The sequence below is a fragment of the Camelus dromedarius genome, chromosome 8, assembly GCF_036321535.1.
Source record: "Camelus dromedarius isolate mCamDro1 chromosome 8, mCamDro1.pat, whole genome shotgun sequence".
NCBI lineage: Eukaryota > Metazoa > Chordata > Mammalia > Artiodactyla > Camelidae > Camelus > Camelus dromedarius.
In genome coordinates, this window is record NC_087443.1 from 64930876 (window position 1) to 64944318 (window position 13443).

The 13443-nt window shown below is 36.9% G+C and overlaps 1 long non-coding RNA gene across 1 annotated transcript in view; it reads right to left on the minus strand.

The window, feature by feature from the left end:
- LOC116155675 (uncharacterized) overlaps positions 1 to 13443 on the minus strand; it is a 234673-nt gene that overhangs the window by 79178 nt on the left and 142052 nt on the right. The gene's annotated exons all lie outside the window — the stretch shown is intronic.

Genomic DNA, 13443 nt, shown 5'->3' on the forward strand with positions numbered 1-13443 from the left:
GAGTACTAGATTCTGGGCACTGGGAATTGTCCTCACAATCACACTGAGATGTTCATTCCTCAGATATGAAAACTGTGCTCAGAAAGTTTATGGTTCTCAATGACTTTTCTGGCATAAATATGACTAAATGATTGAAAATGCACATCTCAGAAAAGGTGGATTGCTGGCAGTGAGTCTGCATGCAGGTAGGAGGGCATTAGACAAACTTCTCTTAGAGGAATCACATCAGGATTCCAAGGTTCTAGTGGAATAGAGTTTGGAAAAGACCCCCCAAGTATTCTGATTAGCATCCTCTTCCTCCTATGAGAACATCCAGATTTTAGTTGGCTTTAACTCTGATCACTCTGAGTCCAATGTGAGTATTTTAGCATTGGACATAGGAGTCAGCAAATCAGTTGACTGTACTTGTGAAAACTCAGCATTTAATTTAATAATGCAAATATTTATCCATCTTCATTAGTATGGGCAAAAAATAGTAAACACAGGCATAATTTATTACCTTGTCAGGTTCAACAAACACCATAGTGATGTGCTAACAGTCTCTAATGAAGATGTAAAATGTCATGAATTATTAGATTCATGAATGCATGCTCTAAAGGTTCAGAACACATCTATGAACTCGTTTGTCACATGTTTCTTATCAAATGAAACTCAAAAGTCCATAATGTAACACCAGTCAATGGGACTCCAGTGGTGAAAGAAAACTGTGTTAAAATGTATATATAAAAATGGGGAAAATAAACAAGTACTGCAATTACAGCTAGTGACTTGGAACTAATAAGGAGATTATTAGCCAAGGGAAAGATTTTATTTCACACTTGCTGTGTGCCATTGGAGCTATTCCAGGGGTTATTTGCAGGGTTGGCTACTTATTTGTGAGTTTCCTCACTACCCTTGAAGGCTGGAGACCTATAGCTAAATTTAAAATGCCTTTGTTGTGTCTCTTTTTCAAATGTTTATTTGTGAGTTATTACCTGACTTCTTACAAAAGATCTGAAGTGGTTTAAGCACATTTGCTTCTGTACCAAGGCTGTGTGCTCTACCACTGGCCCAGGTTGGGGAGAGCCAGAGCTGGTCTGTTCACTCTATCCTAGTGCAGCCATAGGCTGGGACAGGAGGGTGGGGAGGGCAAGTGGGGAACAGGGATGGCAATTATCAGTTCTGTTTCAAAACTGAAAACTCATTACAATTAACTGTTGAGTCTTTTGCATATTATCAGTCTTTTCAAAGCCACTCTAAAACTGGGCACAGACTCAACCAGGAATTCCCAGGATCACCTGAGAATCTTATTAAAATAGCAACTTCCCAGGTCCCATTTCCAAGAATGAGTCAATAGCCCTGGGTGAGGCTTAGGAATTTGAGAAGCACCTAGTAGGCTGGATCCCTATTTTGAGAAATAGCATAATAAATAATATTCCTCAACTGGTTGATAAATACTCTGTTCATAATGTGTTGATCAATCACTGTTCCTTTCTCCCACTGACATCTCCCCCCAAGCCACTCCACCCCCTCCCCTTTTTAATCACCTATTATTCACCCCATTGGTGAAGGAGGGATTCCCACCCTGTGGTTTTGAAGATGGCCAAATATACAACACCTAGTGCTGAACAGATGAGATCAACAGTAATTTATTAATCACATATACTCACACCCCAGAGGAGGTCACTGCCTGCCAGCCAGGTCAACAGGGGGTTGCACTCAGAAATTGAGTGAACAGCCAGGATCTGCTGTGGAGACAGGCTTTGTAGTATCCAGGGGGTGGAGTGATTCTTGGTTCCTTCAGGAGGATGTGATTGGTTTATTTGAATAATTTCACAGGCTGTCAGGAAACTGAAACCTGCTACTCAGACCAGATGTGCCTGGAACCCACGATAAGGAAGATTGCTTGACTAGGGGATCTGATTCATAGTAAGAGAGTAGGGAGTACTTGCAGTTGGGCCATTCAAGATCCTCCCAGTTTCACCAGATGTCAAGGTAACGCGTAGCACCTAGACATAATTTTAGGCTTTACTCCACACTCACTCTTCGAAAATCTGATCTTAGTCAAGTGTGCAAGGTTAAAATGGCCCCTTGTGGGAAGGTTATTCTATGTATTAGTCAGGATTTGCCAGAGGAACAGAGCAAATTGGATGTATATATAAATATATAGAAAGCAATTTATTGTAAAGAATTGGATCATGGCAATTCCTATGGAATTATGAAGGCTGATGAATTCCAAGATCTACAGGATATGTCTGCAAGGTAAGACTCAAGAGAGCCAGTGATGTAGTTCTAGTCTGAGGGCCAGCTGGCTTGAGACCCAGAAAGCTGATGTTCCAGTTTGAATGCAGTCAGGCAGGAGGAATTCTTTCTTACTAAGATCCTTTGCTTCTATTCAGGTCTTTAACTGATTGGATGAGGCCCACCCACATTAGGAAGGACAATTTGCTTTCCTCAGTCTACTGATTCAAATGTTAATCTCATCCAGAAACTCTTTCACAGAAACATCCAGAATAATGTTTGACCAAATGTCTGGGTATGCCATGGCCCAGTCAAGTTGAGCAAAAAATTAAGCATCACACTTTATAAGTCTAAAAACACCCATTCCTGGTCCTCTGAAAAACAACACGATAGGATAGAAGAAAATGCAGACTCAGAGCAAAAAAGGCATGACAGTCTCATTTAATTATCACATTTATATTGATATATTAAAATGTACTGATAATACAAACCTACCTCAATATTTGAAGAATCTGATGTTTCAAGAGTTCAAATGATGAGGCCAAGATCACACAGTTATGAGATAAAGGGAAGGCAGAACCAGAGCTGTAGGAGAGGCAGAAAGAGTAAAAGTAGGGAGGGGGAATTCTTGGGAATTAGAAGCTTGTCAGTTGCTAAAACAGAATGCTCCATTTATGGGTAAAAACAGAGCATTGCTCCTTGCAGGAGCAATGTATGTCAACAAGCTGAGTCTGCTAAAGAACATGGTCTGGAAAAAATAAAGAAGCAAAGACATTTGGTTTTGTCACCAAAGCCATAAATGAAAGATATAGGAAATACGATAATCCAAAGTCACAGGTCACTACTGAAAGAAACTTCAGCGTGCACCAGATTCAAATGTGTAACACACAAATTGCTGGGTCTAACCCCTGAGTTTCTGACATGGTAGGTCTGGATGGCACTGAGTAGTCACACTTCTAACAAGTTCCCAGGTGACGCTAATGTTACTGATCCATGGCTCTTAAAAAAAAAAAAAAACCTCTGCTTTAAAGAGGCAAGAAGAGAATACAAGGGCTAAGCCTCAAATCTACACACAGTCAGGCTGCGTGAGACAGCCTGGTCTCAGGATGCATGCGTGTGTACAACGAACCTTCAAGAAAGGAAATACTTATCTTTCCCAAGCAAAGATCAAGATGAGATCATGCTAACTGAAGGTTGGTATCAATATGACTTGATAGCTGTCTCCCCACACCATCTATAAACTTTTTTTTAATTGAAGTATAGCTGATTTACAATGTTGTGTTAGTTTCAGGTGTACAGCAAAGTCATTCAATTATACATATATATATATATTCTTTTTCAGATTTGTTTCCATTATAGGTTATTGCAAGATATTGAATATAGTTCCCTGTGCTATACAGTAGGTCCTTGTTGTTTACCTATTTTATATATAGCAGTGTGTATATGTTAATCCCAAACTCCTATTTTATCCCTCCTTATAAACTTCTTTTTTGAGAGGAGAAAGGGCACAAGGTTAGCACGAGCTTATGGCGGTTAGCAAGCCCCATAAATCAATTCCACAACATTCTAATTCACACTTGCCAATTTCTCTCCAACACACTCTTTCCTTGCCTTCTTGGAAGCAATTTGCAAATTAACCCTGTGAGATCTTGCCAGAACAAGAGCTCTCACATCTTCAGATAGATGAAAAAACTAGGGGCTCTTTGTCCAGGGACAACCATTAAAAATGAGTGGTGTTATGCCATCAGGATGAAAGAAAATAATATTTCATACATTGAAAATGTAATCTATATGTAAATTTAGCCAGCTTGCTTAAACAATAAATAATCTGTGAATATGTTTATACCGTTAATCTGTGAGAGGTCCATGCCTTTAATTAACGGTTTAGAAGCAGCATTTTTGTATTTTATAAAGCTAGGTGATTGTCTGAGGAGATACAGAACATAGACCCATCTTTTATTTAAAGATAAACAAAACCACTAAACCTCATTTGAGCTAACAGAGAAGAAGGTGAGGCTGATTTGAAAGCTGCTGATTTTCAGTAATTTATATTCAAAAGGTGTTTTGGAATCAAGAAATGTCTTACAAATGCACAATTTTCTAATTACTAAGTACTCAATCAACATAAAATATAAAAAAGGAATAGCAACTGAAGTGTTGACATTGTTTAGACATGGCTTTATGTTACAAGAACTGAATAACAGACGCATGCTTTGTATCATCCAGATTTAACACATTGATGCTGATGGTGTGATAGGTTTCTTCACAGGGCTTCTTATGCTATTGCCTTAGAGGAGAATTCATGTAGAAGAGGAGTTAGGATAACCCTAGCTGCTGTAACAAAGAAACCCCACAGTTCTGTGATTTAATACATTAGAAGTGTCCTTCTTCTTCATGTGATTGACCAGGCTCTTTTCATGCATTTCAAGGAATTACATATTCCTTATGTCTTGCGGAATCCTTTCATCTTGTGGAAACACTATCCTCAGAGCTGAGGGAGAAGGAACATGCAGAAAGGGCAGGAGACCTTCTTAAAAGCATCAGCTTCGCTTACATTCCATTATCTAAAACCAGTCACACGTGCAACTGACTGGAAATGTCCATTGAAAGATGGACAGCCCCATCCCAAGCATAAAAGCTCTACTTTGAAAAGGAAACACACATTTTGGTGGATTTATAGTTATCTCAGACATAAAAAGAATCATAACACATCATCTAATATAGTGTTTCCTGGCTGGCGATCAGCACTGCCAAATCCTAGGGAATTTATTTAAAAAAATAGAGATTTCCTGGGCTCTGAACTCAGAGATTGTGATTTTGAGGCCTGTGTTAAGATCTAAGGTTAAGTAATTTTAAGGAGTCTATAGGGATTCTGATGATCCTTACCCAGAATCATGGATTCTGTTCCATTCTTCCCCTTCAGACAGAAACTCAGCCAAACCTCCACTCAAATGCATACCTGTCCAGTAATGCAATGTGCATAAGAATCTTGGATCAGGATCCAGGAACTTGTATTTTAAGAAGTTCCTAGGAAAATAATGATAGCTAATTTTTATTGTGTGTTATTAGAGCTTAAGATATGATTATTTAACCTTTATACAACTCTATTACTCTGGTATTGTTATTTCTGTTTTACAGAGGAAGAAACTGTAACACAAAGGGGTTAAATAAATTGACTACACTTATAACAGTAAATGGAAGAGCTGGAATTCAAACACAACAGAACCTGTGTCTTCCCCACTAGACTACACCCAGGGGAATCTGACACAAAAGAAGGTATATGGACCATTGAGCTACAGGAGAAGTATTCGGGGATTTCTGGTAAAAGTACTCCAAGCCAACTCTGAGAACCCTACAGTAAATAAGAGTTTGTCTTGTCATTGCTCTCAAATTTAAATCTCCAGCAAAAGTGTTTCCAGACTCCACAGATGTGGACCACCATGCTGCTGCCTTGTACACACTTCACAAATGGACTCCCAATTTGCCCCTGCCACTTGCTCCTCAACTAATGCTCCCATTTTAATGAATAGTGCCACCGCCCACTTGGTCAAACAAGCCCTGAATCTGGGAATCAAGTCCATCACTTAGCTTGTCCTTATTCAACCACTGCACAATCCAACTAACCATGCATTCTGCAGATCTGGCCTGCCTAATAGCTCTCCAAACATTCTAGTGTCTACCTCCCTGTCAATACCTCAGTCACAACCTCCTCAGAACTACTGGATAGCCTCTCCAATCCATTACTCAGTCTGCAGAGAGAATGGTCTTTCCAATACTCAATAGGGAAACCTGGGACCCATAATATTTCCTAGACAACCCTACGTGTGCCCTTTGCCTGCCTAGGGTCCTCAGCACAGACCACTCTCCCCCTACCCACATTCCAGCCACGAGCCCTTCCTTTGTTTTTTACCTTGTACCTTGGCATTACTTCAGCCTGCCTCAGATAAGTTATTTGATCACCCTAAGCCTCAGGTCTCTTATCTATAAAATCGGAATAAAAGGCATCACAGATAATAATTGTTAAAAGATGGAATAAATTAAATTTATGTGCCTATTTCATAGTAAGAGTTCAAAAATTTTTATTTCCTTAAAATAACTGTATTTTAAATTTCTCCTATTAATCTCCATATCAATATGATGTATCCATTTCTATTATTTTCCTAGTTATTTTTCAAAGAATCTCAAATAAAAAAGAACCTATAAAATAATTCTTTATCTCATTTTACAAATTCATGAAAATCATAATACATCTCACTGTGAACCAGTTTTAATTACTGTCAAGTTCATAATATCACTTAGAAGGTAGCATTTTCTAGGTATTGGACTGTTACAATTGTCAAAACTACTGCTTCTTTCCTTTAAACCACCTAAAGAATGAGCAAAAATAAATAATAAAATTTACACACTTTCATAAACTCTGACATGAGAAAAAGAATCCAAATAAATGAGCAAATCAAAGAGCATTAATTAGCCTCTAATTTGTAAGAACAGCATGAAATGCACAGTAATTTGACTATGACCTTTATGTGTTACATAAAGTAGAAGCGCATTTGTGTATGATACATGTAAGATTAGTGTTGCCCTCGTAAGATTACTCTTAAGGAAACCGTTGAAAGAACAAAGGTTTGTTATGTAAAAGAATATTAAGAGCAGATTATCTGCCTGGTACTACAGGAAGAAAAGACAGAACTATATTATCATCTATGTAAGAAAAATTTGGAAGTAGCTATAAAAGCCTTTTTTTTGCACAGCTCTATCTCTATATTAGATGCTGCCTGATTCAAATAGATTTTTGCTCAAATAAACTCAAAAAATTTAATATGCCTCAGTTTATCTTTTAACACTTAAATTAGTGTGTGCTTCCCAGCAAGAGGAAAGGAATAACTCTTCCAGCTGAGGGAAATGCAAAGGCTTGAAACAACCAGAAATGTATGTGATTCCTCTAATCCACAGTTTTCACAATCCTGGCTGGGGCCCTAAAGCACAGCTTTCATGCCAGACAGACCTGGCTTCACCATCAACTGGCTATGTGAGCAGAACCAGTAAATTCACCCCATTGGAGTCTTGATCTGCTTTTAAAATTGCAAACATCCCACGCCATAGCATAACCTAACCCCCTCCACAGTATTATTTTTCTATCACTTTCTAATCTACCACCTACTCTATTTATTTATTCACTTATCTGATTCCCACCTGAATGTAAGCATTGTGAGGGTGAAGGAGAGTAGAATTTTCCACCCCAAAATATGCCTCTTTGGCACAAAGATAATTTTAGGCTGATTACTTTTAAGAAACAGCAGATACAGGAGAAACCCTGAAAACCAACCCTTTTGTAAGAGACACTTAGATTTATAAGAGAAATCTCCATTTGTGAGGGTGTCTCCCTCTCTGTACCAGTGTTTTTCACAAACAAGCAGCTTGAATCCCAAGGAAAATATTTACAATACAAATCACCCACCCTCCTCTGGAGAGAACTTCCCACCAAAACTTCATTTTCATTTGCCATTGCACTCATGAATCAAATACAGGCATACCTTGGAGATATTGAACTTTCAGTTCCAGATCACCACAATAAAGCAAGTATCACAATTAAGTGAGTCACATAAATTTTCTGGTTTCCCAGTGCATATAAAAGTTATGTTTAAACTGTAATCTTTTAAGTGTGCAATAGCATTATGTCTAAATAAAAATACATGCCTTAATTTTAAAAAAATGCTTTATTGTTAAAAATGCTAACCATCATCTGAGTCTTTAGCATGTCAATCTTTTTGCAGGTAGGGGGTCTTGCGTCTGTATAGGGCTTCCAACTGATCAGAGCAGTGGCTGTTGAAGTTTGGGGTGGCTGCCATGATTTCTTAGATTAAGACAATAGTGAAGTTGCCACATCGATTGACTCTTCCATTCAGGAATGATTTCTCTATAGCATGCAATGCTGTTTGATAATATTTTATCCATAGTAGAACTTCTTTCAAAACTGGAGTCAATCTTCTCAAACCTTGCTACTGCTTTATCAACTAAGTTTATGTAGTATTTTAAATCCTTTGTTGTCATTTCAACAATCTTTACAGTATCTTCACCAGGAGTAGATTCCACCTCAAGAAATCATTTTCTTTGTTCATCTATAAGAATCAACTCCTCATCTGCCCAAGTTTTAACATGAGATTGCAACAATTCAATTCAGTCCCATCTTTAGGATCCACTTATAATTCTAGTTCTCTTGCTTTCTAGCACATCTGCAATTACTTCTTCCACTGATGTCTTAAACCCCTCAAAGTCATCCATGAGAGCTGTATCAACTTCTTCCGAACTCCTGTTAATGTTCATATTTTGACATCTTCCCATGAATCACAAATGTTCCTAATGGCATCTAGAATGATGAATCCTTTCCAGAAGGTTTTCAATTGACGTTGCCCAGATCCTTCAGAAGAATCACTATCTGTGGCATGAAACATATTTATTAAATAATAAGACCTAAAATTTGAAATTACTCCTTGTTTCATGGGCTGCAGAATTGACATTGTATGAAAACAACATTAATCTTGTTGTTTATCTCCATCAGAGTCCTTGGGTGACCAGGTTCATTGTCAGTGAGCAGTACTATTTTGTAAGAAATCTTTTTCCTGAGCAGTAGGTCTCAATAGTGGACTTAAAATATTTAGTAAACCATGCTGTAAACAGGTGTGCTGTCATCCAGGCTTTGTTGTTCCATTTACAGATCACAGGCAGTATAGATTTAGCGTAATTTTTAAGGACCATAGGATTTTCAGACTGGTAAATGATCATTGGCTTTGACCTAAAGTCATCAGCTGCATTAGCCCTAAGAAGAGAGTCAGCCTGTCCTTTGAAGCTTTGAAGCCAGGCATTGTCTTCTCCTCTCTAGCTGTGAAAGTCCTAGATAGCACCTTCCAATATAAGGCTGTTTCATCTACATTGAAATTCTGTTGTTTAGCGTAGCCACCTCTATTAATTATCTTAGCTAGATCATCTGAACAATTTTCTGCAGCTTCTATATCAGTAATTGCCACCTTGCACTTTTATGCTATGGAGATGGATTTCTTTCTTAAACCTCATGAACCAACCTATGCTAGTTTCAAACTTTCTTTCTGCAGCTTTCTCATTTCTCTTAGCCTTCAAAAAAAAAAAAAAAATTGAAGGGCGTTAAGGCCCTGCTCTGGCTTAAGCTCTGGTTTACGGGAATGTTGTAGCTGGTTCAGTCTTCCATCCAGACCACTAAAACTCTCTCCATTTCAGCAATAAGATCGTTTTGCTTTCTTATCATTTGTGTGCTCACTGGAGTAGAACTTTTAATTTCCTTCAAGAACTTTTCCTTTCCATTCACAATTTGTTTGGCACAAGGGGACTAGCTTTCAGCTTATCTTGACTTTTGACATGCCTTCCTCAAGATTAAAATGTAATCATTTCTAACTTTTGATTTAAAGTGAGAGATGTGCAACTCTTTCACTTGAACACTTAGAAGCCAATGTAAGGTTATTAATTGGCCTAATTTTGATATCTTTGTGTCTCAGGGAATAGGGAGGTCCAAGAAGGAGAGAGATAGGGGAATGGCCGGTTGGTGGAGCAGTCAGAACACATACATTTATCAATTAAGTTTGCCATCTTATATGGGAGTGATCCTTAGCACTGCAAAAGAATTGCAATAGTGACCAAAAAAGCACTGATCATATACAACCACAACAAATATAATAATAATGAAAAAGTCTGAATCATTGCAAGAATTATCAAAACGTGGCACAGGGACACAAAGTGAGCAAGTGCTTTTGGAAAAACAGTTCCAATAGACTCTTCTGATGCAGGGTTCCCACGAACCTTCAGTTTGTTAAAAATGCAATATCTGGAAAGTGCAATAAAGTAAAGTACAATAAAAAGCTTGTATGCTGTGCACAAGGAATGATACAGCTGTAAACACATGGGCATTTTTCCTAAAACAGAAGCAGTATTTATAAATGCGAGAAAGAAAGACTACCCTATGAGATCACTGGCAGTGGATGTGATATGTCATCCTGAAGAACTGAACTGCAGTACTGAAAGGCTCAGTGATGGAGGAGAACTCACCCCAAAGATGGGGACAGGATCAGGGGGAGGCAAGTGAAGCAAATGAGGCAGGAACAAAAAACCTTCATAATCAAGATAAATAATATTTTAATTCACTATTTAAAAAAAAATCCAAATAATGCAAAAAACCTCTGGTGAACAAGATATCAAAATTTTAAATAAAGGTTTATGTCAAGGTTTTATTTATTTTAGGTTTATTTTAAATGTATTTATTTTAAATAAAGATCAGTGTCAAGATGAATAATGGAGACTAAGTCAAAAGAAAAATGTGCTTCCCCCATATTGCTTTTATGTATTTTAATGATTATTTTTCCAGAATATTAAAATAGTTGAAAAATACTTGAAAATTTAAAAATAGGCACCTGGAATTAACTTTATGGAAATTCATTGAATTTACTTAATTTGTTTAACCAGCTAATCAAAATAACTAACTTCATTAAAATTATTTAAGATCACTACTTGATCAAGAGAAATTGTCAAACATGGCAATTTCCTCAATGGAGAATGAGGTAAGCAAAGAAGTAGATTTTGAAAATATTATTGATAAATTTACTTCCATTAAAACCAAGAAAGTAAAAGTATAATATATTATTAGTATAAATAAAATATTTAAACTTAAAATAATATTTTATTTTTATTTTATTTATCTTTATGACATTAAGACTAAGTATTTTTACATATCAGCAACTAGTTCAATATTTTTAAAGGATTTTGAGGGCCAAATCAAATATATATATCTCTTGGCCAGAGACAGCTATTTATCCTCAGATCTGTGACCTCTGATCTACTTGTTTCTAAAGATGCAATAAATGTTTTATTACTATTTTTCTTCTCAATTAAAACATAAGTAAGGTTCTTGAGTATAGAAACACACCATAACCTACCACAGACAGAAATACTTTGGAAAATCATTGATAGCTTTGAGTGACACAAAACTTTATGATCATGCCCTTCACCCTTGCACATGCAATCTAATCTACACTAAGATTCTAAAGAGAGGTTTGGAAAGACATTGCTTATCAAGACAGTATGACCAAGATGGTGTGCTTAATCTTAAGCAAGACTCATACCAATAAGAAATTGCAGACAAACATCCTCACATAGTCAAGGCTGAACCTTAGTCCAAGCAGTGCACCAAGAGCTTCTCAAATGGCAACAGTCTATCAGTTAGAAAGAGCAGTTCACAGTCCTCAACAGAGGGTTAAATATAAGAAGAGAAGGTCTCCAACTCCACCTCTTCTAGGAATCCAGTCTCTATTTTTGAATAACTGAGGCATTACTGTTAAGTTGCCAGTCTCTTGTTTAGTTTCAGTCAAACTTTTCTTTGTCCCTAACTATACCCTCCTCTAATAAAGTGAGCCCTGGATGCAAGAATCAGAATGCTTGGATTCCAGACTTGAGTTTGACTGTGAAGCCTTGCCCAAGGTTGTTAATATCCCTGATCCTCTTTTTTTTCTTTTTGTCACCTTAGAAGTATGAAGGGCCATGATAACAACTCCATCTCATTGGTACAGATTCAGTGCCATATGGATCTAAGAAGCACAGGTCTCAGACGTGCAACTTACTAGCTATGTAACCTAGAGAAAGTTAATTTGTTGAAACTTAAGAGTCCACTCCTGTAAAAAGTGGAGATAACAATAGCTCCTATCTCACTGGTTGTTCTGAGAATGCTCATGAAATGACACTTTTAAAATACTGCAGAAATAAAATAAAATAAAATAAAATAAAATAAAATAAAATAAAATAAAATAAAATAAAATAAAATAAAATAAAATACTGCAGAAATCAAACTCACATCAACAAAGAGAAATGTCATCATTTAAAAAATTTTTTTAAACATTTTTAAAACATTGTATTTTGAGTAAGCATAATAGAATACATGCATATATGTATCTACAAGAAACTATACAGTCAGAATAAAAGTTTATACAATTTAAACAGCAAAGCAGTACAAAATTCACTTGGGATTTGCAGTAGCTATTTGTTTAGTTAATTGACCTCTTCTGCAAGAATAGTAAAACTTCTCTTATCTCCTGGAAAAAAACAAATGGTTATACCTTGAAATAGGCTCCCAGAGATATGTGTTCACATTTCAAGAGGAAATGAGGCTCATGACCTTGAACACAATTCTACATTGCAAAACTAAGACTGGACCTTTTTAGTCCTTGGAGAGATTATTCTACCCTGCAAAGGTTAGAGAAAGGACCCAGTTCAGGCCCACAGTGGCCTCCAAAGAGACATTCTAAGAAGGGGAAAGGAGGAAAATGGTCTCTTTCCCTTTTATTCACCTTTGTCAGCCTTACAAAAGCCCCCTCCCTCTAAATTACAGATATAAGAAATGAATTAGCAGCTATGAAAATTGTTGGTAAACTCTAAGGTATGTGTATATATATTTTCAATTAAATATTGTTTGACTATTCTATTCTGCAATCTATTTTGTTGTTTTCAAGGTCATAGGATCACATGAAAAAAATTTCCCAGTAGGAGGGGCAGAGCCCACTATACAGCCTCATTTTCAGTATGCTCACAGCCAGTGTATCTCCACCTCCAGGAGTTCTGGAGGTAACTGTAAACTCAGTGCCTGTGAGACATGCGAGTAGATTGGTGGTGCTCCTGTAGCTGGGGTGCCTCTGGTAATAACAACTGTGGGCTCTGTGTAACTGGAACACAGTAGGTGCTCAACAAAAATTTGTTGAATTGAAAATTCTGACTGAATTGCTTTTTAACAATCCAGTGAGCCCAAATAGGCAATTAAATGGGCTGTTTTGGGCACTTAAAGGAAACACTAAGCCAGTAGTAAACTTTTTTAAGTCAATATGTTTCTCATCAAGGGAATATTCTTGGGAAGCAAACTAAGATAAAGGTAGGGAACACTGGTCTTTGTATGTTAGCCAGACTTGCTGATATTCACCCTGGTAGGAAAAAAAATATAAAGAAAAAATCTTTAATATTTCCATCCTCCAGATGCTTCTATAAATGCAGCTCCTTAAGGGTTTTGGATAGAGAACTGTAATAACTACATTGCATTCCCACTATATATTGTATATGTGGCTTGTTATATTTGATTTTCTAAACTACTTGATGAGGTTGATATTATAATAATCTCTATTTTATGACTGAGATGAGACAAGTCTCAAGAGGTTAAATAAC